This window comes from Conger conger, chromosome 10, assembly GCF_963514075.1.
Source record: "Conger conger chromosome 10, fConCon1.1, whole genome shotgun sequence".
Classification (NCBI taxonomy): Eukaryota; Metazoa; Chordata; class Actinopteri; order Anguilliformes; family Congridae; genus Conger; species Conger conger.
Genome location: NC_083769.1, coordinates 52,196,269 through 52,222,225, shown reverse-complemented (window position 1 = coordinate 52,222,225; position 25,957 = coordinate 52,196,269).

The following is a 25,957-nucleotide window of genomic DNA, read 5'->3' as shown; positions in this document are numbered from 1 at the left end:
TTTCGGGAGTGTTCGCGAGTCCGCGATTTCGGGAGTGTTCGCGAGTCCGCGATTTCGCGAGTGTTCGCGAGTCCGCGATTTCGTGAGTGTTCGCGAGTCCGCGATTTCGCGGGTGTTCGCGAGTCCGCGATTTCGGGAGTGTTCGCGAGTCCGCGATTTCGCGAGTCCGCGATTTCGCGGGTGTTCGCGAGTCCGCGATTTCGGGAGTGTTCGCGAGTCGGCGAGTCCGCGATTTCGCGAGTCCGGGATTTCGGGAGTGTTCGCGAGTCCGCGATTTCGCGATTGTTCGCGAGTCCGCGATTTCGGGAGTGATCGCGAGTCCGCGATTTCGCGAGTGTTCGCGAGTCCGCGATTTCGCGAGTGTTCACAAGTCCGCTATTTCGCGGGTGTTCGCGAGTCCGCGATTTCGGGAGTGTTCGCGAGTCCGCGATTTCGCGAGTCCGTGATTTCGGGAGTGTTCGCGAGTTTGCGATTTCGCGGGTGTTCGCGAGTCCGCGATTTCGGGAGTGTTCGCGAGTCCGCGATTTCGCGAGTCCGCAATTTCGGGAGTGTTCGCGAGTCCGCGATTTCGCGAGTCCGTGATTTCGGGAGTTTTCGCGATTCCGCGATTTCGGGATTGTTCTCGAGTCCGCGATTTCGGGAGTGTTCGCGAGTCCGCGATTTCGCGGGTGTTCGCGAGTCCGCGATTTCGGGACTGTTCGCGAGTCCGCAATTTTGCGAGTGTTTGCGAGTACGCGATTTCGGGAGTTTTCGCGAGTCCGCGATTTCGGGAGTGTTCGCGAGTCCGCGATTTCGCGGGTGTTCGTGAGTCCGCTATTTCGCGAGTGTTCGCGAGTCCGTGATTTCGGGAGTGTTCGCGAGTCCGCGATTTCGCGAGTCCGCGATTTCGCGGGTGTTCGCGAGTCCGCGATTTCGCGAGTGTTCGCGAGTCCGCGATTTCGCGATTGTTCGCGAGTCCGCGATTTCGGGAGTGTTCCCGAGTCCGCGATTTCGCGAGTGTTCGCGAGTCCGCGATTTCGCGAGTGTTCGCGAGTCCGCGATTTCGCGGGTGTTCGCGAGTCCGCGATTTCGGGAGTGTTCGCGAGTCCGCGATTTCGGGAGTGTACGCGAGTCGGCGAGTCCGCGATTTCGCGAGTCCGCGATTTCGGGAGTGTTCGCGAGTCCGCGATTTCGTGATTGTTCGCGAGTCCGCGATTTCGGGAGTGTTCGCGAGTCCGCGATTTCGGGATTGTTCTCGAGTCCGCGATTTCGGGAGTGTTCGCGAGTCCGCGATTTCGCGAGTGTTCGCGAGTTCGCGATTTCGCGAGTCCGCGATTTCGGGACTGTTCGCGAGTCCGCGTTTTCGCGAGTGTTCGCGAGTCCACGATTTCGCGGGTGTTCGCGAGTCCGCGATTTCGCGGGTGTTCGCGAGTCCGCGATTTCGGGAATGTTCGCGAGTCCACGATTTCGCGAGTGTTCGCGAGTCCGCGATTTCGGGAGTCTTCGCGAGTCCGCGATTTCGGGATTGTTCTCGAGTCCGCGATTTCGGGAGTGTTCGCGAGTCCGCGATTTCGCGGGTGTTCGCGAGTCCGCGATTTCGGGACTGTTCGCGAGTCCGCAATTTTGCGAGTGTTTGCGAGTACGCGATTTCGGGAGTTTTCGCGAGTCCGCGATTTCGGGAGTGTTCGCGAGTCCGCGATTTCGCGGGTGTTCGTGAGTCCGCTATTTCGCGAGTGTTCGCGAGTCCGTGATTTCGGGAGTGTTCGCGAGTCCGCGATTTCGCGAGTCCGCGATTTCGCGTGTGTTCGCGAGTCCGCGATTTCGGGAGTGTACGCGAGTCGGCGAGTCCGCGATTTCGCGAGTCCGCGATTTCGGGAGTGTTCGCGAGTCCGCGATTTCGCGATTGTTCGCGAGTCCGCGATTTCGGGAGTGTTCGCGAGTCCGCGATTTCGGGATTGTTCTCGAGTCCGCGATTTCGGGAGTGTTCGCGAGTCCGCGATTTCGCGAGTGTTCGCGAGTCCGCGATTTCGCGAGTCGGCGATTTCGGGACTGTTCGCGAGTCCGCGTTTTCGCGAGTGTTCGCGAGTCCACGATTTCGCGGGTGTTCGCGAGTCCGCGATTTCGCGGGTGTTCGCGAGTCCGCGATTTCGGGAATGTTCGCGAGTCCACGATTTCGCGAGTGTTCGCGAGTCCGCGATTTCGGGAGTCTTCGCGAGTCCGCAATTTTGCGAGTGTTTGCGAGTACGGGAGTCCGCGATTTCGCGAGTCCGCGATATAGGGAGTGTTCGCGAGTCCGCGATTTCGCGAGTGTTCGCGAGTCCGCGATTTTGCGGGTGTTCGCGAGTCCGCGATTTCGCGAGTGTTCGCGAGTCCGCGATTTCGCGGGTGTTCGCGACCACGATTTCGCGGGTGTTCGCGAGTCCGCGATTTCGCGGGTGTTCGCGAGTCCGCGATTTCGGGAATGTTCGCGAGTCCACGATTTCGCGAGTGTTCGCGAGTCCGCGATTTCGGGAATCTTCGAAAGTCCGCAATTTTGCGAGTGTTTGCGAGTACGCGAGTCCGCGATTTCGCGAGTCCGCGATATAGGGAGTGTTCGCGAGTCCCCGATTTCGCGAGTGTTCGCGAGTCCGCGATTTTGCGGGTGTTCGCGAGTCCGCGATTTCGCGAGTGTTCGCGAGTCCGCGATTTCGCGAGTCCGCGATTTCGCGAGTGTTCGCGAGTCCGCGATTTCGTGAGTGTTCGCGAGTCCGCGATTTCACGAGTGTTCGCGAGTCCGCGATTTCGGGAGTGTTCACATGTCCGCTATTTCGCGGGTGTTCGCGAGTCCGCGATTTCGGGAGTGTTCGCGAGTCCGCGATTTCGCGAGTCCGTGATTTCGGGAGTGTTCGCGAGTCCGCGATTTCGCGGGTGTTCGCGAGTCCGCGATTTCGGGAGTGTTCGCGAGTCCGCGATTTCGCGAGTCCGCAATTTCGGGAGTGTTCGCGAGTCCGCGATTTCGCGAGTACGTGATTTCGGGAGTTTTCGCGAGTCCGCGATTTCGGGATTGTTCTCGAGTCCGCGATTTCGGGAGTTTTCGCGAGTCCGCGATTTCGCGGGTGTTCGCGAGTCCGCGATTTCGGGACTATTCGCGAGTCCGCAATTTTGCGAGTGTTTGCGAGTACGCGAGTCCGCGATTTCGGGAGTCCGTGATTTCGGGAGTGTTCGCGAGTCCGCGATTTTGCGGGTGTTCGCGAGTCCGCGATTTCGGGAGTGTTCGCGAGTCCGCGATTTCGCGAGTGGTCGCGAGTCCGCGATTTCGGGATTGTTCGCGAGTCCGCGATATAGGGAGTGTTCGCGAGTCCGCGATTTCGCGAGTGTTCGTGAGTCCGCGATTTCGCGATTGTTCGCGAGTCCGCGATTTCGGAAGTGTTCGCGAGTCCGCGATTTCGCGAGTGTTCGCGAGTCCGCGATTTCGGGAGTTTTCGCGAGTCCGCGATTTCGGGAGTGTTCGCGAGTCCGCGATTTCGCGGGTGTTCGCGAGTCCGCTATTTCGCGAGTGTTCGCGAGTCCGTGATTTCGGGAGTGTTCGCGAGTCCGCGATTTCGCGAGTCCGCGATTTCGCGGGTGTTCGCGAGTCCGCCATTTCGGGAGTGTTCGTGAGTCGGCGAGTCCGCCATTTCGCGAGTCCGCGATTTCGGGAGTGTTCGCGAGTCCGCCATTTCGCGATTGTTCGCGAGTCCGCGATTTCGGGAGTGTTCGCGAGTCCGCGATTTCGCGAGTGTTCGCGAGTCCGCGATTTCTTGAGTGTTCGCGAGTCCGCGATTTCGCGGGTGTTCGCGAGTCCGCGATTTCGGGAGTGTTCGCGAGTCCGCGATTTTGCGAGAACGCGATTTCGCGGGTGTTCGCGAGTCCGCGATTTCGGGAGTGTACGCGAGTCGGCGAGTCCGCGATTTCGCGAGTCCGCGATTTCGGGAGTGTTCGCGAGTCCGCGATTTCGCGATTGTTCGCGAGTCCGCGATTTCGGGAGTGTTCGCGAGTCCGCGATTTCGCGGGTGTTCGCGAGTCCGCGATTTCGGGAGTGTTCGCGACTCCGCGATTTCGCGAGTCCGTGATTTCGGGAGTGTTCGCGAGTCCGCGATTTCGCGGGTGTTCGCGAGTCCGCGATTTCGGGAGTGTTCGCGAGTCCGCGATTTCGCGAGTCCGCAATTTCGGGAGTGTTCGCGAGTCCGCGATTTCGCGAGTCCGTGATTTCGGGAGTTTTCGCGATTCCGCGATTTCGGGATTGTTCTCGAGTGCGCGATTTCGGGAGTGTTCGCGAGTCCGCGATTTCGGGATTGTTCTCGAGTCCGCGATTTCGGGAGTGTTCGCGAGTCCGCGATTTCGCGAGTGTTCGCGAGTCCGCGATTTCGCGAGTCCGCGTTTTCGCGAGTGTTCGCGAGTCCACGATTTCGCGAGTGTTCGCGAGTCCACGATTTCGCGGGTGTTCGCGAGTCCGCGATTTCTCGGGTGTTCGCGAGTCCGCGATTTCGGGAATGTTCGCGAGTCCACGATTTCGCGAGTGTTCGCGAGTCCGCGATTTCGGGAGTCTTCGCGAGTCCGCAATTTTGCGAGTGTTTGCGAGTACGCGAGTCCGCGATTTCGCGAGTCCGCGATATAGGGAGTGTTCGCGAGTCCGCGATTTCGCGAGTGTTCGCGAGTCCGCGATTTTGCGGGTGTTCGCGAGTCCGCGATTTTGCGAGTGTTCGCGAGTCCGCGATTTCGCGGGTGTTCGCGAGTCCGCGATTTCGGCAGTGTTCGCGAGTCCGCGATTTCGCGAGTCCGCGATTTCGCGAGTGTTCGCGAGTACGCGATTTCGTGAGTGTTCGCGAGTCCGCGATTTCACGAGTGTTCGCGAGTCCGCAATTTCGGGAGTTTTCGCGAGTCGGCGAGTCCGCGAATTCGCGAGTCCGCGATTTCGGGAGTGTTCGCGAGTCCGCGATTTCGCGATTGTTCGTAGTTCCGCGATTTCGGGAGTGTTCGCGAGTCCACGATTTCGCGAGTGTTCGCGAGTCCGCGATTTCGCGAGTGTTCACAAGTCCGCTTTTTCGCGGGTGTTCGCGAGTCCGCGATTTCGGGAGTGTTCGCGAGTCCGCGATTTCGCGAGTCCGTGATTTCGGGAGTGTTCGCGAGTCCGCGATTTCGGGATTGTTCTCGAGTCCGCGATTTCGGGAGTGTTCGCGAGTCCGCGATTTCGCGAGTGTTCGCGAGTCCGCGATTTCGCGAGTCCGCGATTTCGCGAGTGTTCGCGAGTCCGCGATTTCGGGAGTGTTCGCGAGTCCGCGATTTCGGGAGTGTACGCGAGTCGGCGAGTCCGCGATTTCGCGAGTCCGCGATTTCGGGAGTGTTCGCGAGTCCGCGATTTCGCGATTGTTCGCGAGTCCGCGATTTCGGGAGTGTTCGCGAGTCCGCGATTTCGGGATTGTTCTCGAGTCCGCGATTTCGGGAGTGTTCGCGAGTCCGCGATTTCGCGAGTGTTCGCGAGTCCGCGATTTCGCGAGTGTTCGCGAGTCCGCGATTTCGGGAGTGTTCGCGAGTCCGCGATTTCGGGAGTGTACGCGAGTCGGCGAGTCCGCGATTTCGCGAGTCCGCGATTTCGGGAGTGTTCGCGAGTCCGCGATTTCGCGATTGTTCGCGAGTCCGCGATTTCGCGAGTCCGCGATTTCGCGAGTGTTCGCGAGTACGCGATTTCGTGAGTGTTCGCGAGTCCGCGATTTCACGAGTGTTCGGGAGTGTTCGCGAGTCCGCGATTTCGGGAGAGTACGCGAGTCGGCGAGTCCGCGATTTCGCGAGTCCGCGATTTTGCGAGTGTTCGCGAGTCCGCGATTTCGCGGGTGTTCGCGAGTCCGCGATTTCGCGGGTGTTCGCGAGTCCGCGATTTCGGGAATGTTCGCGAGTCCACGATTTCGCGAGTGTTCGCGAGTCCGCGATTTCGGGAGTCTTCGCGAGTCCGCAATTTTGCGAGTGTTTGCGAGTACGGGAGTCCGCGATTTCGCGAGTCCGCGATATAGGGAGTGTTCGCGAGTCCGCGATTTCGCGAGTGTTCGCGAGTCCGCGATTTTGCGGGTGTTCGCGAGTCCGTGATTTCGCGAGTGTTCGCGAGTCCGCGATTTCGCGGGTGTTCGCGACCACGATTTCGCGGGTGTTCGCGAGTCCGCGATTTCGCGGGTGTTCGCGAGTCCGCGATTTCGGGAGTGTTCGCGAGTCCGTGATTTCGCGAGTGTTCGCGAGTCCGCGATTTCGCGGGTGTTCGCGACCACGATTTCGCGGGTGTTCGCGAGTCCGCGATTTCGCGGGTGTTCGCGAGTCCGCGATTTCGGGAATGTTCGCGAGTCCACGATTTCGCGAGTGTTCGCGAGTCCGCGATTTCGGGAATCTTCGAAAGTCCGCAATTTTGCGAGTGTTTGCGAGTACGCGAGTCCGCGATTTCTCGAGTCCGCGATATAGGGAGTGGTCGCGAGTCCCCGATTTCGCGAGTGTTCGCGAGTCCGCGATTTTGCGAGTGTTTGCGAGTCCGCGATTTCGGGAATCTTCGAAAGTCCGCAATTTTGCGAGTGTTTGCGAGTACGCGAGTCCGCGATTTCGCGAGTCCGCGATATAGGGAGTGTTCGCGAGTCCCCGATTTCGCGAGTGTTCGCGAGTCCGCGATTTTGCGGGTGTTCGCGAGTCCGCGATTTCGCGAGTGTTCGCGAGTCCGCGATTTCGCGAGTCCGCGATTTCGGGAGTGTTCACATGTCCGCTATTTCGCGGGTGTTCGCGAGTCCGCGATTTCGGGAGTGTTCGCGAGTCCGCGATTTCGCGAGTCCGTGATTTCGGGAGTGTTCGCGAGTCCGCGATTTCGCGGGTGTTCGCGAGTCCGCGATTTCGGGAGTGTTCGCGAGTCCGCGATTTCGCGAGTCCGCAATTTCGGGAGTGTTCGCGAGTACGCGATTTCGCGAGTCCGTGATTTCGGGAGTGTTCGCGAGTCCGCGATTTCGGGAGTGTTCGCGAGTCCGCCATTTCGGGAGTGTTCGCGAGTCCGCCATTTCGGGATTGTTCTCGAGTCCGCGATTTCGGGAGTGTTCGCGAGTCATCGATTTCGCGAGTGTTCGCGAGTCCGCGATTTCGCGAGTCCGCGATTTCGCGAGTGTTCGCGAGTCCGCGATTTCGGGAGTGTTCGCGAGTCCGCGATTTCGGGAGTGTACGCGAGTCGGCGATTCCGCGATTTCGCGAGTCCGCGATTTCGGGAGTGTTCGCGAGTCCGCGATTTCGCGATTGTTCGCGAGTCCGCGATTTCGGGAGTGTTCGTGAGTCCGCGATTTCGCGAGTGTTCGCGAGTCCGCGATTTCGGGAGTGTTCGCGAGTCCGCGATTTCGCGAGTCCGTGATTTCGGGAGTGTTCGCGAGTCCGCGATTTCGCGGGTGTTCGCGAGTCCGCGATTTCGGGAGTGTTCGCGAGTCCGCGATTTCGGGAGTGTTCGCGAGTCCGCGATTTCGCGAGTCCGCAATTTCGGGAGTGCTCGCGAGTCCGCGATTTCGCGAGTCTGTGATTTCGGGAGTGTTCGCGAGTCCGCGATTTCGCGGGTGTTCGCGAGTCCGCGATTTCGGGAGTGTTCGCGAGTCCGCGATTTCGCGAGTCCCTGATTTCGGGAGTGTTCGCGAGTCCGCGATTTCGCGGGTGTTCGCGAGTCCGCGATTTCGCGAGTCCGCGATTTCGCGAGTGTTCGCGAGTACGCGATTTCGTGAGTGTTCGCGAGTCCGCGATTTCACGAGTGTTCGCGAGTCCGCAATTTCGGGAGTTTTCGCGAGTCGGCGAGTCCGCGAATTCGCGAGTCCGCGATTTCGGGAGTGTTCGCGAGTCCGCGATTTCGCGATTGTTCGTAGTTCCGCGATTTCGGGAGTGTTCGCGAGTCCACGATTTCGCGAGTGTTCGCGAGTCCGCGATTTCGCGAGTGTTCACAAGTCCGCTTTTTCGCGGGTGTTCGCGAGTCCGCGATTTCGGGAGTGTTCGCGAGTCCGCGATTTCGCGAGTCCGTGATTTCGGGAGTGTTCGCGAGTCCGCGATTTCGGGATTGTTCTCGAGTCCGCGATTTCGGGAGTGTTCGCGAGTCCGCGATTTCGCGAGTGTTCGCGAGTCCGCGATTTCGCGAGTCCGCGATTTCGCGAGTGTTCGCGAGTCCGCGATTTCGGGAGTGTTCGCGAGTCCGCGATTTCGGGAGTGTACGCGAGTCGGCGAGTCCGCGATTTCGCGAGTCCGCGATTTCGGGAGTGTTCGCGAGTCCGCGATTTCGCGATTGTTCGCGAGTCCGCGATTTCGGGAGTGTTCGCGAGTCCGCGATTTCGGGATTGTTCTCGAGTCCGCGATTTCGGGAGTGTTCGCGAGTCCGCGATTTCGCGAGTGTTCGCGAGTCCGCGATTTCGCGAGTGTTCGCGAGTCCGCGATTTCGGGAGTGTTCGCGAGTCCGCGATTTCGGGAGTGTACGCGAGTCGGCGAGTCCGCGATTTCGCGAGTCCGCGATTTCGGGAGTGTTCGCGAGTCCGCGATTTCGCGATTGTTCGCGAGTCCGCGATTTCGCGAGTCCGCGATTTCGCGAGTGTTCGCGAGTACGCGATTTCGTGAGTGTTCGCGAGTCCGCGATTTCACGAGTGTTCGGGAGTGTTCGCGAGTCCGCGATTTCGGGAGAGTACGCGAGTCGGCGAGTCCGCGATTTCGCGAGTCCGCGATTTTGCGAGTGTTCGCGAGTCCGCGATTTCGCGGGTGTTCGCGAGTCCGCGATTTCGCGGGTGTTCGCGAGTCCGCGATTTCGGGAATGTTCGCGAGTCCGCGATTTCGCGAGTGTTCGCGAGTCCGCGATTTCGGGAGTCTTCGCGAGTCCGCAATTTTGCGAGTGTTTGCGAGTACGGGAGTCCGCGATTTCGCGAGTCCGCGATATAGGGAGTGTTCGCGAGTCCGCGATTTCGCGAGTGTTCGCGAGTCCGCGATTTTGCGGGTGTTCGCGAGTCCGTGATTTCGCGAGTGTTCGCGAGTCCGCGATTTCGCGGGTGTTCGCGACCACGATTTCGCGGGTGTTCGCGAGTCCGCGATTTCGCGGGTGTTCGCGAGTCCGCGATTTCGGGAGTGTTCGCGAGTCCGTGATTTCGCGAGTGTTCGCGAGTCCGCGATTTCGCGGGTGTTCGCGACCACGATTTCGCGGGTGTTCGCGAGTCCGCGATTTCGCGGGTGTTCGCGAGTCCGCGATTTCGGGAATGTTCGCGAGTCCACGATTTCGCGAGTGTTCGCGAGTCCGCGATTTCGGGAATCTTCGAAAGTCCGCAATTTTGCGAGTGTTTGCGAGTACGCGAGTCCGCGATTTCTCGAGTCCGCGATATAGGGAGTGGTCGCGAGTCCCCGATTTCGCGAGTGTTCGCGAGTCCGCGATTTTGCGAGTGTTTGCGAGTCCGCGATTTCGGGAATCTTCGAAAGTCCGCAATTTTGCGAGTGTTTGCGAGTACGCGAGTCCGCGATTTCGCGAGTCCGCGATATAGGGAGTGTTCGCGAGTCCCCGATTTCGCGAGTGTTCGCGAGTCCGCGATTTTGCGGGTGTTCGCGAGTCCGCGATTTCGCGAGTGTTCGCGAGTCCGCGATTTCGCGAGTCCGCGATTTCGGGAGTGTTCACATGTCCGCTATTTCGCGGGTGTTCGCGAGTCCGCGATTTCGGGAGTGTTCGCGAGTCCGCGATTTCGCGAGTCCGTGATTTCGGGAGTGTTCGCGAGTCCGCGATTTCGCGGGTGTTCGCGAGTCCGCGATTTCGGGAGTGTTCGCGAGTCCGCGATTTCGCGAGTCCGCAATTTCGGGAGTGTTCGCGAGTACGCGATTTCGCGAGTCCGTGATTTCGGGAGTGTTCGCGAGTCCGCGATTTCGCGGGTGTTCGCGAGTCCGCGATTTCGGGAGTGTTCGCGAGTCCGCCATTTCGGGATTGTTCTCGAGTCCGCGATTTCGGGAGTGTTCGCGAGTCATCGATTTCGCGAGTGTTCGCGAGTCCGCGATTTCGCGAGTCCGCGATTTCGCGAGTGTTCGCGAGTCCGCGATTTCGGGAGTGTTCGCGAGTCCGCGATTTCGGGAGTGTACGCGAGTCGGCGATTCCGCGATTTCGCGAGTCCGCGATTTCGGGAGTGTTCGCGAGTCCGCGATTTCGCGATTGTTCGCGAGTCCGCGATTTCGGGAGTGTTCGTGAGTCCGCGATTTCGCGAGTGTTCGCGAGTCCGCGATTTCGGGAGTGTTCGCGAGTCCGCGATTTCGCGAGTCCGTGATTTCGGGAGTGTTCGCGAGTCCGCGATTTCGCGGGTGTTCGCGAGTCCGCGATTTCGGGAGTGTTCGCGAGTCCGCGATTTCGGGAGTGTTCGCGAGTCCGCGATTTCGCGAGTCCGCAATTTCGGGAGTGCTCGCGAGTCCGCGATTTCGCGAGTCTGTGATTTCGGGAGTGTTCGCGAGTCCGCGATTTCGCGGGTGTTCGCGAGTCCGCGATTTCGGGAGTGTTCGCGAGTCCGCGATTTCGCGAGTCCCTGATTTCGGGAGTGTTCGCGAGTCCGCGATTTCGCGGGTGTTCGCGAGTCCGCGATTTCGGGAGTGTTCGCGAGTCCGCGATTTCGCGAGTCCGCAATTTCGGGAGTGCTCGCGAGTCCGCGATTTCGCGAGTCTGTGATTTCGGGAGTTTTCGCGAGTCCGCGATTTCGCGGGTGTTCGCGAGTCCGCGATTTCGGGAGTGTTCAGGAGTCCGCGATTTCGGGATTGTTCTCGAGTCCGCGATTTCGGGAGTGTTCGCGAGTCCGCGATTTCTTGAGTGTTCGCGAGTCCGCGATTTCGCCGGTGTTCGCGAGTCCGCGATTTCGGGAGTGTTCGCGAGTCCGCGATTTTGCGAGAACGCGATTTCGCGGGTGTTCGCGAGTCCGCGATTTCGGGAGTGTACGCGAGTCGGCGAGTCCGCGATTTCGCGAGTCCGCGATTTCGGGAGTGTTCGCGAGTCCGCGATTTCGCGATTGTTCGCGAGTCCGCGATTTCGGGAGTGTTCGCGAGTCCGCGATTTCGCGGGTGTTCGCGAGTCCGCGATTTCGGGAGTGTTCGCGACTCCGCGATTTCGCGAGTCCGTGATTTCGGGAGTGTTCGCGAGTCCGCGATTTCGCGGGTGTTCGCGAGTCCGCGATTTCGGGAGTGTTCGCGAGTCCGCGATTTCGCGAGTCCGCAATTTCGGGAGTGTTCGCGAGTCCGCGATTTCGCGAGTCCGTGATTTCGGGAGTTTTCGCGATTCCGCGATTTCGGGATTGTTCTCGAGTCCGCGATTTCGGGAGTGTTCGCGAGTCCGCGATTTCGGGATTGTTCTCGAGTCCGCGATTTCGGGAGTGTTCGCGAGTCCGCGATTTCGCGAGTGTTCGCGAGTCCGCGATTTCGCGAGTCCGCGTTTTCGCGAGTGTTCGCGAGTCCACGATTTCGCGAGTGTTCGCGAGTCCACGATTTCGCGGGTGTTCGCGAGTCCGCGATTTCTCGGGTGTTCGCGAGTCCGCGATTTCGGGAATGTTCGCGAGTCCACGATTGCGCGAGTGTTCGCGAGTCCGCGATTTCGGGAGTCTTCGCGAGTCCGCAATTTTGCGAGTGTTTGCGAGTACGCGAGTCCGCGATTTCGCGAGTCCGCGATATAGGGAGTGTTCGCGAGTCCGCGATTTCGCGAGTGTTCGCGAGTCCGCGATTTTGCGGGTGTTCGCGAGTCCGCGATTTTGCGAGTGTTCGCGAGTCCGCGATTTCGCGGGTGTTCGCGAGTCCGCGATTTCGGCAGTGTTCGCGAGTCCGCGATTTCGCGAGTCCGCGATTTCGCGAGTGTTCGCGAGTACGCGATTTCGTGAGTGTTCGCGAGTCCGCGATTTCACGAGTGTTCGCGAGTCCGCAATTTCGGGAGTTTTCGCGAGTCGGCGAGTCCGCGAATTCGCGAGTCCGCGATTTCGGGAGTGTTCGCGAGTCCGCGATTTCGCGATTGTTCGCAGTTCCGCGATTTCGGGAGTGTTCGCGAGTCCACGATTTCGCGAGTGTTCGCGAGTCCGCGATTTCGCGAGTGTTCACAAGTCCGCTTTTTCGCGGGTGTTCGCGAGTCCGCGATTTCGGGAGTGTTCGCGAGTCCGCGATTTCGCGAGTCCGTGATTTCGGGAGTGTTCGCGAGTCCGCGATTTCGCGGGTGTTCGCGAGTCCGCGATTTCGGGAGTGTTCGCGAGTCCGCCATTTCGGGATTGTTCTCGAGTCCGCGATTTCGGGAGTGTTCGCGAGTCCGCGATTTCGCGAGTGTTCGCGAGTCCGCGATTTCGCGAGTCCGCGATTTCGCGAGTCCGCGATTTCGCGAGTGTTCGCGAGTCCGCGATTTCGGGAGTGTTCGCGAGTCCGCGATTTCGGGAGTGTTCGCGAGTCCGCGATTTCGGGATTGTTCTCGAGTCCGCGATTTCGGGAGTGTTCGCGAGTCCGCGATTTCTTGAGTGTTCGCGAGTCCGCGATTTCGCGATTGTTCGCGAGTCCGCGATTTCGGGAGTGTTCGCGAGTCCGCGATTTCGCGGGTGTTCGCGAGTCCGCGATTTCGGGAGTGTTCGCGACTCCGCGATTTCGCGAGTCCGTGATTTCGGGAGTGTTCGCGAGTCCGCGATTTCGCGGGTGTTCGCGAGTCCGCGATTTCGGGAGTGTTCGCGAGTCCGCGATTTCGCGAGTCCGCAATTTCGGGAGTGTTCGCGAGTCCGCGATTTCGCGAGTCCGTGATTTCGGGAGTTTTCGCGATTCCGCGATTTCGGGATTGTTCTCGAGTCCGCGATTTCGGGAGTGTTCGCGAGTCCGCGATTTCGGGATTGTTCTCGAGTCCGCGATTTCGGGAGTGTTCGCGAGTCCGCGATTTCGCGAGTGTTCGCGAGTACGCGATTTCGTGAGTGTTCGCGAGTCCGCGATTTCACGAGTGTTCGCGAGTCCGCAATTTCGGGAGTTTTCGCGAGTCGGCGAGTCCGCGAATTCGCGAGTCCGCGATTTCGGGAGTGTTCGCGAGTCCGCGATTTCGCGATTGTTCGTAGTTCCGCGATTTCGGGAGTGTTCGCGAGTCCACGATTTCGCGAGTGTTCGCGAGTCCGCGATTTCGCGAGTGTTCACAAGTCCGCTTTTTCGCGGGTGTTCGCGAGTCCGCGATTTCGGGAGTGTTCGCGAGTCCGCGATTTCGCGAGTCCGTGATTTCGGGAGTGTTCGCGAGTCCGCGATTTCGGGATTGTTCTCGAGTCCGCGATTTCGGGAGTGTTCGCGAGTCCGCGATTTCGCGAGTGTTCGCGAGTCCGCGATTTCGCGAGTCCGCGATTTCGCGAGTGTTCGCGAGTCCGCGATTTCGGGAGTGTTCGCGAGTCCGCGATTTCGGGAGTGTACGCGAGTCGGCGAGTCCGCGATTTCGCGAGTCCGCGATTTCGGGAGTGTTCGCGAGTCCGCGATTTCGCGATTGTTCGCGAGTCCGCGATTTCGGGAGTGTTCGCGAGTCCGCGATTTCGGGATTGTTCTCGAGTCCGCGATTTCGGGAGTGTTCGCGAGTCCGCGATTTCGCGAGTGTTCGCGAGTCCGCGATTTCGCGAGTGTTCGCGAGTCCGCGATTTCGGGAGTGTTCGCGAGTCCGCGATTTCGGGAGTGTACGCGAGTCGGCGAGTCCGCGATTTCGCGAGTCCGCGATTTCGGGAGTGTTCGCGAGTCCGCGATTTCGCGATTGTTCGCGAGTCCGCGATTTCGCGAGTCCGCGATTTCGCGAGTGTTCGCGAGTACGCGATTTCGTGAGTGTTCGCGAGTCCGCGATTTCACGAGTGTTCGGGAGTGTTCGCGAGTCCGCGATTTCGGGAGAGTACGCGAGTCGGCGAGTCCGCGATTTCGCGAGTCCGCGATTTTGCGAGTGTTCGCGAGTCCGCGATTTCGCGGGTGTTCGCGAGTCCGCGATTTCGCGGGTGTTCGCGAGTCCGCGATTTCGGGAATGTTCGCGAGTCCACGATTTCGCGAGTGTTCGCGAGTCCGCGATTTCGGGAGTCTTCGCGAGTCCGCAATTTTGCGAGTGTTTGCGAGTACGGGAGTCCGCGATTTCGCGAGTCCGCGATATAGGGAGTGTTCGCGAGTCCGCGATTTCGCGAGTGTTCGCGAGTCCGCGATTTTGCGGGTGTTCGCGAGTCCGTGATTTCGCGAGTGTTCGCGAGTCCGCGATTTCGCGGGTGTTCGCGACCACGATTTCGCGGGTGTTCGCGAGTCCGCGATTTCGCGGGTGTTCGCGAGTCCGCGATTTCGGGAGTGTTCGCGAGTCCGTGATTTCGCGAGTGTTCGCGAGTCCGCGATTTCGCGGGTGTTCGCGACCACGATTTCGCGGGTGTTCGCGAGTCCGCGATTTCGCGGGTGTTCGCGAGTCCGCGATTTCGGGAATGTTCGCGAGTCCACGATTTCGCGAGTGTTCGCGAGTCCGCGATTTCGGGAATCTTCGAAAGTCCGCAATTTTGCGAGTGTTTGCGAGTACGCGAGTCCGCGATTTCTCGAGTCCGCGATATAGGGAGTGGTCGCGAGTCCCCGATTTCGCGAGTGTTCGCGAGTCCGCGATTTTGCGAGTGTTTGCGAGTCCGCGATTTCGGGAATCTTCGAAAGTCCGCAATTTTGCGAGTGTTTGCGAGTACGCGAGTCCGCGATTTCGCGAGTCCGCGATATAGGGAGTGTTCGCGAGTCCCCGATTTCGCGAGTGTTCGCGAGTCCGCGATTTTGCGGGTGTTCGCGAGTCCGCGATTTCGCGAGTGTTCGCGAGTCCGCGATTTCGCGAGTCCGCGATTTCGGGAGTGTTCACATGTCCGCTATTTCGCGGGTGTTCGCGAGTCCGCGATTTCGGGAGTGTTCGCGAGTCCGCGATTTCGCGAGTCCGTGATTTCGGGAGTGTTCGCGAGTCCGCGATTTCGCGGGTGTTCGCGAGTCCGCGATTTCGGGAGTGTTCGCGAGTCCGCGATTTCGCGAGTCCGCAATTTCGGGAGTGTTCGCGAGTACGCGATTTCGCGAGTCCGTGATTTCGGGAGTGTTCGCGAGTCCGCGATTTCGCGGGTGTTCGCGAGTCCGCGATTTCGGGAGTGTTCGCGAGTCCGCCATTTCGGGATTGTTCTCGAGTCCGCGATTTCGGGAGTGTTCGCGAGTCCGCCATTTCGGGATTGTTCTCGAGTCCGCGATTTCGGGAGTGTTCGCGAGTCATCGATTTCGCGAGTGTTCGCGAGTCCGCGATTTCGCGAGTCCGCGATTTCGCGAGTGTTCGCGAGTCCGCGATTTTGGGAGTGTTCGCGAGTCCGCGATTTCGGGAGTGTACGCGAGTCGGCGATTCCGCGATTTCGCGAGTCCGCGATTTCGGGAGTGTTCGCGAGTCCGCGATTTCGCGATTGTTCGCGAGTCCGCGATTTCGGGAGTGTTCGTGAGTCCGCGATTTCGCGAGTGTTCGCGAGTCCGCGATTTCGGGAGTGTTCGCGAGTCCGCGATTTCGCGAGTCCGTGATTTCGGGAGTGTTCGCGAGTCCGCGATTTCGCGGGTGTTCGCGAGTCCGCGATTTCGGGAGTGTTCGCGAGTCCGCGATTTCGGGAGTTTTCGCGAGTCCGCGATTTCGCGAGTCCGCAATTTCGGGAGTGCTCGCGAGTCCGCGATTTCGCGAGTCTGTGATTTCGGGAGTGTTCGCGAGTCCGCGATTTCGCGGGTGTTCGCGAGTCCGCGATTTCGGGAGTGTTCGCGAGTCCGCGATTTCGCGAGTCCCTGATTTCGGGAGTGTTCGCGAGTCCGCGATTTCGCGGGTGTTCGCGAGTCCGCGATTTCGCGAGTCCGCGATTTCGCGAGTGTTCGCGAGTACGCGATTTCGTGAGTGTTCGCGAGTCCGCGATTTCACGAGTGTTCGCGAGTCCGCAATTTCGGGAGTTTTCGCGAGTCGGCGAGTCCGCGAATTCGCGAGTCCGCGATTTCGGGAGTGTTCGCGAGTCCGCGATTTCGCGATTGTTCGTAGTTCCGCGATTTCGGGAGTGTTCGCGAGTCCACGATTTCGCGAGTGTTCGCGAGTCCGCGATTTCGCGAGTGTTCACAAGTCCGCTTTTTCGCGGGTGTTCGCGAGTCCGCGATTTCGGGAGTGTTCGCGAGTCCGCGATTTCGCGAGTCCGTGATTTCGGGAGTGTTCGCGAGTCCGCGATTTCGGGATTGTTCTCGAGTCCGCGATTTCGGGAGTGTTCGCGAGTCCGCGATTTCGCGAGTGTTCGCGAGTCCGCGATTTCGCGAGTCCGCGATTTCGCGAGTGTTCGCGAGTCCGCGATTTCGGGAGTGTTCGCGAGTCCGCGATTTCGGGAGTGTACGCGAGTCGGCGAGTCCGCGATTTCGCGAGTCCGCGATTTCGGGAGTGTTCGCGAGTCCGCGATTTCGCGATTGTTCGCGAGTCCGCGATTTCGGGAGTGTTCGCGAGTCCGCGATTTCGGGATTGTTCTCGAGTCCGCGATTTCGGGAGTGTTCGCGAGTCCGCGATTTCGCGAGTGTTCGCGAGTCCGCGATTTCGCGAGTGTTCGCGAGTCCGCGATTTCGGGAGTGTTCGCGAGTCCGCGATTTCGGGAGTGTACGCGAGTCGGCGAGTCCGCGATTTCGCGAGTCCGCGATTTCGGGAGTGTTCGCGAGTCCGCGATTTCGCGATTGTTCGCGAGTCCGCGATTTCGCGAGTCCGCGATTTCGCGAGTGTTCGCGAGTACGCGATTTCGTGAGTGTTCGCGAGTCCGCGATTTCACGAGTGTTCGGGAGTGTTCGCGAGTCCGCGATTTCGGGAGAGTACGCGAGTCGGCGAGTCCGCGATTTCGCGAGTCCGCGATTTTGCGAGTGTTCGCGAGTCCGCGATTTCGCGGGTGTTCGCGAGTCCGCGATTTCGCGGGTGTTCGCGAGTCCGCGATTTCGGGAATGTTCGCGAGTCCACGATTTCGCGAGTGTTCGCGAGTCCGCGATTTCGGGAGTCTTCGCGAGTCCGCAATTTTGCGAGTGTTTGCGAGTACGGGAGTCCGCGATTTCGCGAGTCCGCGATATAGGGAGTGTTCGCGAGTCCGCGATTTCGCGAGTGTTCGCGAGTCCGCGATTTTGCGGGTGTTCGCGAGTCCGTGATTTCGCGAGTGTTCGCGAGTCCGCGATTTCGCGGGTGTTCGCGACCACGATTTCGCGGGTGTTCGCGAGTCCGCGATTTCGCGGGTGTTCGCGAGTCCGCGATTTCGGGAGTGTTCGCGAGTCCGTGATTTCGCGAGTGTTCGCGAGTCCGCGATTTCGCGGGTGTTCGCGACCACGATTTCGCGGGTGTTCGCGAGTCCGCGATTTCGCGGGTGTTCGCGAGTCCGCGATTTCGGGAATGTTCGCGAGTCCACGATTTCGCGAGTGTTCGCGAGTCCGCGATTTCGGGAATCTTCGAAAGTCCGCAATTTTGCGAGTGTTTGCGAGTACGCGAGTCCGCGATTTCTCGAGTCCGCGATATAGGGAGTGGTCGCGAGTCCCCGATTTCGCGAGTGTTCGCGAGTCCGCGATTTTGCGAGTGTTTGCGAGTCCGCGATTTCGGGAATCTTCGAAAGTCCGCAATTTTGCGAGTGTTTGCGAGTACGCGAGTCCGCGATTTCGCGAGTCCGCGATATAGGGAGTGTTCGCGAGTCCCCGATTTCGCGAGTGTTCGCGAGTCCGCGATTTTGCGGGTGTTCGCGAGTCCGCGATTTCGCGAGTGTTCGCGAGTCCGCGATTTCGCGAGTCCGCGATTTCGGGAGTGTTCACATGTCCGCTATTTCGCGGGTGTTCGCGAGTCCGCGATTTCGGGAGTGTTCGCGAGTCCGCGATTTCGCGAGTCCGTGATTTCGGGAGTGTTCGCGAGTCCGCGATTTCGCGGGTGTTCGCGAGTCCGCGATTTCGGGAGTGTTCGCGAGTCCGCGATTTCGCGAGTCCGCAATTTCGGGAGTGTTCGCGAGTACGCGATTTCGCGAGTCCGTGATTTCGGGAGTGTTCGCGAGTCCGCGATTTCGCGGGTGTTCGCGAGTCCGCGATTTCGGGAGTGTTCGCGAGTCCGCCATTTCGGGATTGTTCTCGAGTCCGCGATTTCGGGAGTGTTCGCGAGTCATCGATTTCGCGAGTGTTCGCGAGTCCGCGATTTCGCGAGTCCGCGATTTCGCGAGTGTTCGCGAGTCCGCGATTTCGGGAGTGTTCGCGAGTCCGCGATTTCGGGAGTGTACGCGAGTCGGCGATTCCGCGATTTCGCGAGTCCGCGATTTCGGGAGTGTTCGCGAGTCCGCGATTTCGCGATTGTTCGCGAGTCCGCGATTTCGGGAGTGTTCGTGAGTCCGCGATTTCGCGAGTGTTCGCGAGTCCGCGATTTCGGGAGTGTTCGCGAGTCCGCGATTTCGCGAGTCCGTGATTTCGGGAGTGTTCGCGAGTCCGCGATTTCGCGGGTGTTCGCGAGTCCGCGATTTCGGGAGTGTTCGCGAGTCCGCGATTTCGGGAGTGTTCGCGAGTCCGCGATTTCGCGAGTCCGCAATTTCGGGAGTGCTCGCGAGTCCGCGATTTCGCGAGTCTGTGATTTCGGGAGTGTTCGCGAGTCCGCGATTTCGCGGGTGTTCGCGAGTCCGCGATTTCGGGAGTGTTCGCGAGTCCGCGATTTCGCGAGTCCCTGATTTCGGGAGTGTTCGCGAGTCCGCGATTTCGCGGGTGTTCGCGAGTCCGCGATTTCGGGAGTGTTCGCGAGTCCGCGATTTCGCGAGTCCGCAATTTCGGGAGTGCTCGCGAGTCCGCGATTTCGCGAGTCTGTGATTTCGGGAGTTTTCGCGAGTCCGCGATTTCGCGGGTGTTCGCGAGTCCGCGATTTCGGGAGTGTTCGCGAGTCCGCGATTTCGGGATTGTTCTCGAGTCCGCGATTTCGGGAGTGTTCGCGAGTCCGCGATTTCTTGAGTGTTCGCGAGTCCGCGATTTCGCCGGTGTTCGCGAGTCCGCGATTTCGGGAGTGTTCGCGAGTCCGCGATTTTGCGAGAACGCGATTTCGCGGGTGTTCGCGAGTCCGCGATTTCGGGAGTGTACGCGAGTCGGCGAGTCCGCGATTTCGCGAGTCCGCGATTTCGGGAGTGTTCGCGAGTCCGCGATTTCGCGATTGTTCGCGAGTCCGCGATTTCGGGAGTGTTCGCGAGTCCGCGATTTCGCGGGTGTTCGCGAGTCCGCGATTTCGGGAGTGTTCGCGACTCCGCGATTTCGCGAGTCCGTGATTTCGGGAGTGTTCGCGAGTCCGCGATTTCGCGGGTGTTCGCGAGTCCGCGATTTCGGGAGTGTTCGCGAGTCCGCGATTTCGCGAGTCCGCAATTTCGGGAGTGTTCGCGAGTCCGCGATTTCGCGAGTCCGTGATTTCGGGAGTTTTCGCGATTCCGCGATTTCGGGATTGTTCTCGAGTCCGCGATTTCGGGAGTGTTCGCGAGTCCGCGATTTCGGGATTGTTCTCGAGTCCGCGATTTCGGGAGTGTTCGCGAGTCCGCGATTTCGCGAGTGTTCGCGAGTCCGCGATTTCGCGAGTCCGCGTTTTCGCGAGTGTTCGCGAGTCCACGATTTCGCGAGTGTTCGCGAGTCCACGATTTCGCGGGTGTTCGCGAGTCCGCGATTTCTCGGGTGTTCGCGAGTCCGCGATTTCGGGAATGTTCGCGAGTCCACGATTGCGCGAGTGTTCGCGAGTCCGCGATTTCGGGAGTCTTCGCGAGTCCGCAATTTTGCGAGTGTTTGCGAGTACGCGAGTCCGCGATTTCGCGAGTCCGCGATATAGGGAGTGTTCGCGAGTCCGCGATTTCGCGAGTGTTCGCGAGTCCGCGATTTTGCGGGTGTTCGCGAGTCCGCGATTTTGCGAGTGTTCGCGAGTCCGCGATTTCGCGGGTGTTCGCGAGTCCGCGATTTCGGCAGTGTTCGCGAGTCCGCGATTTCGCGAGTCCGCGATTTCGCGAGTGTTCGCGAGTACGCGATTTCGTGAGTGTTCGCGAGTCCGCGATTTCACGAGTGTTCGCGAGTCCGCAATTTCGGGAGTTTTCGCGAGTCGGCGAGTCCGCGAATTCGCGAGTCCGCGATTTCGGGAGTGTTCGCGAGTCCGCGATTTCGCGATTGTTCGCAGTTCCGCGATTTCGGGAGTGTTCGCGAGTCCACGATTTCGCGAGTGTTCGCGAGTCCGCGATTTCGCGAGTGTTCACAAGTCCGCTTTTTCGCGGGTGTTCGCGAGTCCGCGATTTCGGGAGTGTTCGCGAGTCCGCGATTTCGCGAGTCCGTGATTTCGGGAGTGTTCGCGAGTCCGCGATTTCGCGGGTGTTCGCGAGTCCGCGATTTCGGGAGTGTTCGCGAGTCCGCCATTTCGGGATTGTTCTCGAGTCCGCGATTTCGGGAGTGTTCGCGAGTCCGCGATTTCGCGAGTGTTCGCGAGTCCGCGATTTCGCGAGTCCGCGATTTCGCGAGTGTTCGCGAGTCCGCGATTTCGGGAGTGTTCGCGAGTCCGCGATTTCGGGAGTGTTCGCGAGTCCGCGATTTCGGGATTGTTCTCGAGTCCGCGATTTCGGGAGTGTTCGCGAGTCCGCGATTTCTTGAGTGTTCGCGAGTCCGCGATTTCGCGATTGTTCGCGAGTCCGCGATTTCGGGAGTGTTCGCGAGTCCGCGATTTCGCGGGTGTTCGCGAGTCCGCGATTTCGGGAGTGTTCGCGACTCCGCGATTTCGCGAGTCCGTGATTTCGGGAGTGTTCGCGAGTCCGCGATTTCGCGAGTGTTCGCGAGTCCGCGATTTCGGGAGTCTTCGCGAGTCCGCAATTTTGCGAGTGTTTGCGAGTACGCGAGTCCGCGATTTCGCGAGTCCGCGATATAGGGAGTGTTCGCGAGTCCCCGATTTCGCGAGTGTTCGCGAGTCCGCGATTTTGCGGGTGTTCGCGAGTCCGCGATTTTGCGAGTGTTCGCGAGTCCGCGATTTCGCGGGTGTTCGCGAGTCCGCGATTTCGGCAGTGTTCGCGAGTCCGCGATTTCGCGAGTCCGCGATTTCGCGAGTGTTCGCGAGTACGCGATTTCGTGAGTGTTCGCGAGTCCGCGATTTCACGAGTATTCGCGAGTCGGCGAGTCCGCGAATTCGCGAGTCCGCGATTTCGGGAGTGTTCGCGAGTCCGCGATTTCGCGATTGTTCGCAGTTCCGCGATTTCGGGAGTGTTCGCGAGTCCACGATTTCGCGAGTGTTCGCGAGACCGCGATTTCGCGAGTGTTCACAAGTCCGCTTTTTCGCGGGTGTTCGCGAGTCCGCGATTTCGGGAGTGTTCGCGAGTCCGCGATTTCGCGAGTCCGTGATTTCGGGAGTGTTCGCGAGTCCGCGATTTCGCGGGTGTTCGCGAGTCCGCGATTTCGGGAGTGTTCGCGAGTCCGCCATTTCGGGATTGTTCTCGAGTCCGCGATTTCGGGAGTGTTCGCGAGTCCGCGATTTCGCGAGTGTTCGCGAGTCCGCGATTTCGCGAGTCCGCGATTTCGCGAGTGTTCGCGAGTCCGCGATTTCGGGAGTGTTCGCGAGTCCGCGATTTCGGGAGTGTACGCGAGTCGGCGAGTCCGCGATTTCGCGAGTCCGCGATTTCGGGAGTGTTCGCGAGTCCGCGATTTCGCGATTGTTCGCGAGTCCGCGATTTCGGGAGTGTTCGCGAGTCCGCGATTTCGGGATTGTTCTCGAGTCCGCGATTTCGGGAGTGTTCGCGAGTCCGCGATTTCGCGAGTGTTCGCGAGTCCGCGATTTCGCGAGTGTTCGCGAGTCCGCGATTTCGGGAGTGTTCGCGAGTCCGCGATTTCGGGAGTGTACGCGAGTCGGCGAGTCCGCGATTTCGCGAGTCCGCGATTTCGGGAGTGTTCGCGAGTCCGCGATTTCGCGATTGTTCGCGAGTCCGCGATTTCGCGAGTCCGCGATTTCGCGAGTGTTCGCGAGTACGCGATTTCGTGAGTGTTCGCGAGTCCGCGATTTCACGAGTGTTCGGGAGTGTTCGCGAGTCCGCGATTTCGGGAGTGTACGCGAGTCGGCGAGTCCGCGATTTCGCGAGTCCGCGATTTTGCGAGTGTTCGCGAGTCCGCGATTTCGCGGGTGTTCGCGAGTCCGCGATTTCGCGGGTGTTCGCGAGTCCGCGATTTCGGGAATGTTCGCGAGTCCACGATTTCGCGAGTGTTCGCGAGTCCGCGATTTCGGGAGTCTTCGCGAGTCCGCAATTTTGCGAGTGTTTGCGAGTACGGGAGTCCGCGATTTCGCGAGTCCGCGATATAGGGAGTGTTCGCGAGTCCGCGATTTCGCGAGTGTTCGCGAGTCCGCGATTTTGCGGGTGTTCGCGAGTCCGTGATTTCGCGAGTGTTCGCGAGTCCGCGATTTCGCGATTTCGCGGGTGTTCGCGACCACGATTTCGCGGGTGTTCGCGAGTCCGCGATTTCGCGGGTGTTCGCGAGTCCGCGATTTCGGGAGTGTTCGCGAGTCCGTGATTTCGCGAGTGTTCGCGAGTCCGCGATTTCGCGGGTGTTCGCGACCACGATTTCGCGGGTGTTCGCGAGTCCGCGATTTCGCGGGTGTTTGCGAGTCCGCGATTTCGGGAATGTTCGCGAGTCCACGATTTCGCGAGTGTTCGCGAGTCCGCGATTTCGGGAATCTTCGAAAGTCCGCAATTTTGCGAGTGTTTGCGAGTACGCGAGTCCGCGATTTCGCGAGTCCGCGATATAGGGAGTGTTCGCGAGTCCCCGATTTCGCGAGTGTTCGCGAGTCCGCGATTTTGCGAGTGTTCGCGAGTCCGCGATTTCGGGAATCTTCGAAAGTCCGCAATTTTGCGAGTGTTTGCGAGTACGCGAGTCCGCGATTTCGCGAGTCCGCGATATAGGGAGTGTTCGCGAGTCCCCGATTTCGCGAGTGTTCGCGAGTCCGCGATTTTGCGGGTGTTCGCGAGTCCGCGATTTCGCGAGTGTTCGCGAGTCCGCGATTTCGCGAGTCCGCGATTTCGGGAGTGTTCACATGTCCGCTATTTCGCGGGTGTTCGCGAGTCCGCGATTTCGGGAGTGTTCGCGAGTCCGCGATTTCGCGAGTCCGTGATTTCGGGAGTGTTCGCGAGTCCGCGATTTCGCGGGTGTTCGCGAGTCCGCGATTTCGGGAGTGTTCGCGAGTCCGCGATTTCGCGAGTCCGCAATTTCGGGAGTGTTCGCGAGTACGCGATTTCGCGAGTCCGTGATTTCGGGAGTGTTCGCGAGTCCGCGATTTCGCGGGTGTTCGCGAGTCCGCGATTTCGGGAGTGTTCGCGAGTCCGCCATTTCGGGATTGTTCTCGAGTCCGCGATTTCGGGAGTGTTCGCGAGTCATCGATTTCGCGAGTGTTCGCGAGTCCGCGATTTCGCGAGTCCGCGATTTCGCGAGTGTTCGCGAGTCCGCGATTTCGGGAGTGTTCGCGAGTCCGCGATTTCGGGAGTGTACGCGAGTCGGCGATTCCGCGATTTCGCGAGTCCGCGATTTCGGGAGTGTTCGCGAGTCCGCGATTTCGCGATTGTTCGCGAGTCCGCGATTTCGGGAGTGTTCGTGAGTCCGCGATTTCGCGAGTGTTCGCGAGTCCGCGATTTCGGGAGTGTTCGCGAGTCCGCGATTTCGCGAGTCCGTGATTTCGGGAGTGTTCGCGAGTCCGCGATTTCGCGGGTGTTCGCGAGTCCGCGATTTCGGGAGTGTTCGCGAGTCCGCGATTTCGGGAGTGTTCGCGAGTCCGCGATTTCGCGAGTCCGCAATTTCGGGAGTGCTCGCGAGTCCGCGATTTCGCGAGTCTGTGATTTCGGGAGTGTTCGCGAGTCCGCGATTTCGCGGGTGTTCGCGAGTCCGCGATTTCGGGAGTGTTCGCGAGTCCGCGATTTCGCGAGTCCGTGATTTCGGGAGTGTTCGCGAGTCCGCGATTTCGCGGGTGTTCGCGAGTCCGCGATTTCGGGAGTATTCGCGAGTCCGCGATTTCGCGAGTCCGCAATTTCGGGAGTGCTCGCGAGTCCGCGATTTCGCGAGTCTGTGATTTCGGGAGTTTTCGCGAGTCCGCGATTTCGCGGGTGTTCGCGAGTCCGCGATTTCGGGAGTGTTCGCGAGTCCGCGATTTCGGGATTGTTCTCGAGTCCGCGATTTCGGGAGTGTTCGCGAGTCCGCGATTTCGGGAGTGTTCGCGAGTCCGCGATTTTGCGAGAACGCGATTTCGCGGGTGTTCGCGAGTCCGCGATTTCGGGAGTGTACGCGGGTCGGCGAGTCCGCGATTTCGCGAGTCCGCGATTTCGGGAGTGTTCGCGAGTCCGCGATTTCGCGATTGTTCGCGAGTCCGCGATTTCGGGAGTGTTCGCGAGTCCGCGATTTCGCGGGTGTTCGCGAGTCCGCGATTTCGGGAGTGTTCCCGACTCCGCGATTTCGCGAGTCCGTGATTTCGAGAGTGTTCGCGAGTCCGCGATTTCGCGGGTGTTCGCGAGTCCGCGATTTCGGGAGTGTTCGCGAGTCCGCGATTTCGCGAGTCCGCAATTTCGGGAGTGTTCGCGAGTCCGCGATTTCGCGAGTCCGCGATTTCGGGATTGTTCTCGAGTCCGCGTTTTCGGGAGTGTTCGCGAGTCCGCGATTTCGGGATTGTTCTCGAGTCCGCGATTTCGGGAGTGTTCGCGAGTCCGCGATTTCGCGAGTGTTCGCGAGTCCGCGATTTCGCGAGTCCGCGTTTTCGCGAGTGTTCGCGAGTCCACGATTTCGCGAGTGTTCGCGAGTCCACGATTTCGCGGGTGTTCGCGAGTCCGCGACTTCTCGGGTGTTCGCGAGTCCGCGATTTCGGGAATGTTCGCGAGTCCACTATTTCGCGAGTGTTCGCGAGTCCGCGATTTCGGGAGTCTTCGCGAGTCCGCAATTTTGCGAGTGTTTGCGAGTACGCGAGTCCGCGATTTCGCGAGTCCGCGATATAGGGAGTGTTCGCGAGTCCGCGATTTTGCGGGTGTTCGCGAGTCCGCGATTTTGCGAGTGTTCGCGAGTCCGCGATTTCGCCGGTGTTCGCGAGTCCGCGATTTCGGCAGTGTTCGCGAGTCCGCGATTTCGCGAGTCCGCGATTTCGCGAGTGTTCGCGAGTACGCGATTTCGTGAGTGTTCGCGAGTCCGCGATTTCGGGATTGTTCTCGAGTCCGCGATTTCGGGAGTGTTCGCGAGTCCGCGATTTCGCGAGTGTTCGCGAGTCCGCGATTTCGCGAGTCCGCGTTTTCGCGAGTGTTCGCGAGTCCACGATTTCGCGAGTGTTCGCGAGTCCACGATTTCGCGGGTGTTCGCGAGTCCGCGATTTCTCGGGTGTTCGCGAGTCCGCGATTTCGGGAATGTTCGCGAGTCCACGATTTCGCGAGTGTTTGCGAGTACGCGAGTCCGCGATTTCGCGAGTCCGCGATATAGGGAGTGTTTGCGAGTACGCGAGTCCGCGATTTCGCGAGTCCGCGATATAGGGAGTGTTCGCGAGTCCGCGATTTCGCGAGTGTTCGCGAGTCCGCGATTTTGCGGGTGTTCGCGAGTCCGCGATTTTGCGAGTGTTCGCGAGTCCGCGATTTCGCGGGTGTTCGCGAGTCCGCGATTTCGGCAGTGTTCGCGAGTCCGCGATTTCGCGAGTCCGCGATTTCGCGAGTGTTCGCGAGTACGCGATTTCGTGAGTGTTCGCGAGTCCGCGATTTCACGAGTATTCGCGAGTCGGCGAGTCCGCGAATTCGCGAGTCCGCGATTTCGGGAGTGTTCGCGAGTCCGCGATTTCGCGATTGTTCGCAGTTCCGCGATTTCGGGAGTGTTCGCGAGTCCACGATTTCGCGAGTGTTCGCGAGACCGCGATTTCGCGAGTGTTCACAAGTCCGCTTTTTCGCGGGTGTTCGCGAGTCCGCGATTTCGGGAGTGTTCGCGAGTCCGCGATTTCGCGAGTCCGTGATTTCGGGAGTGTTCGCGAGTCCGCGAT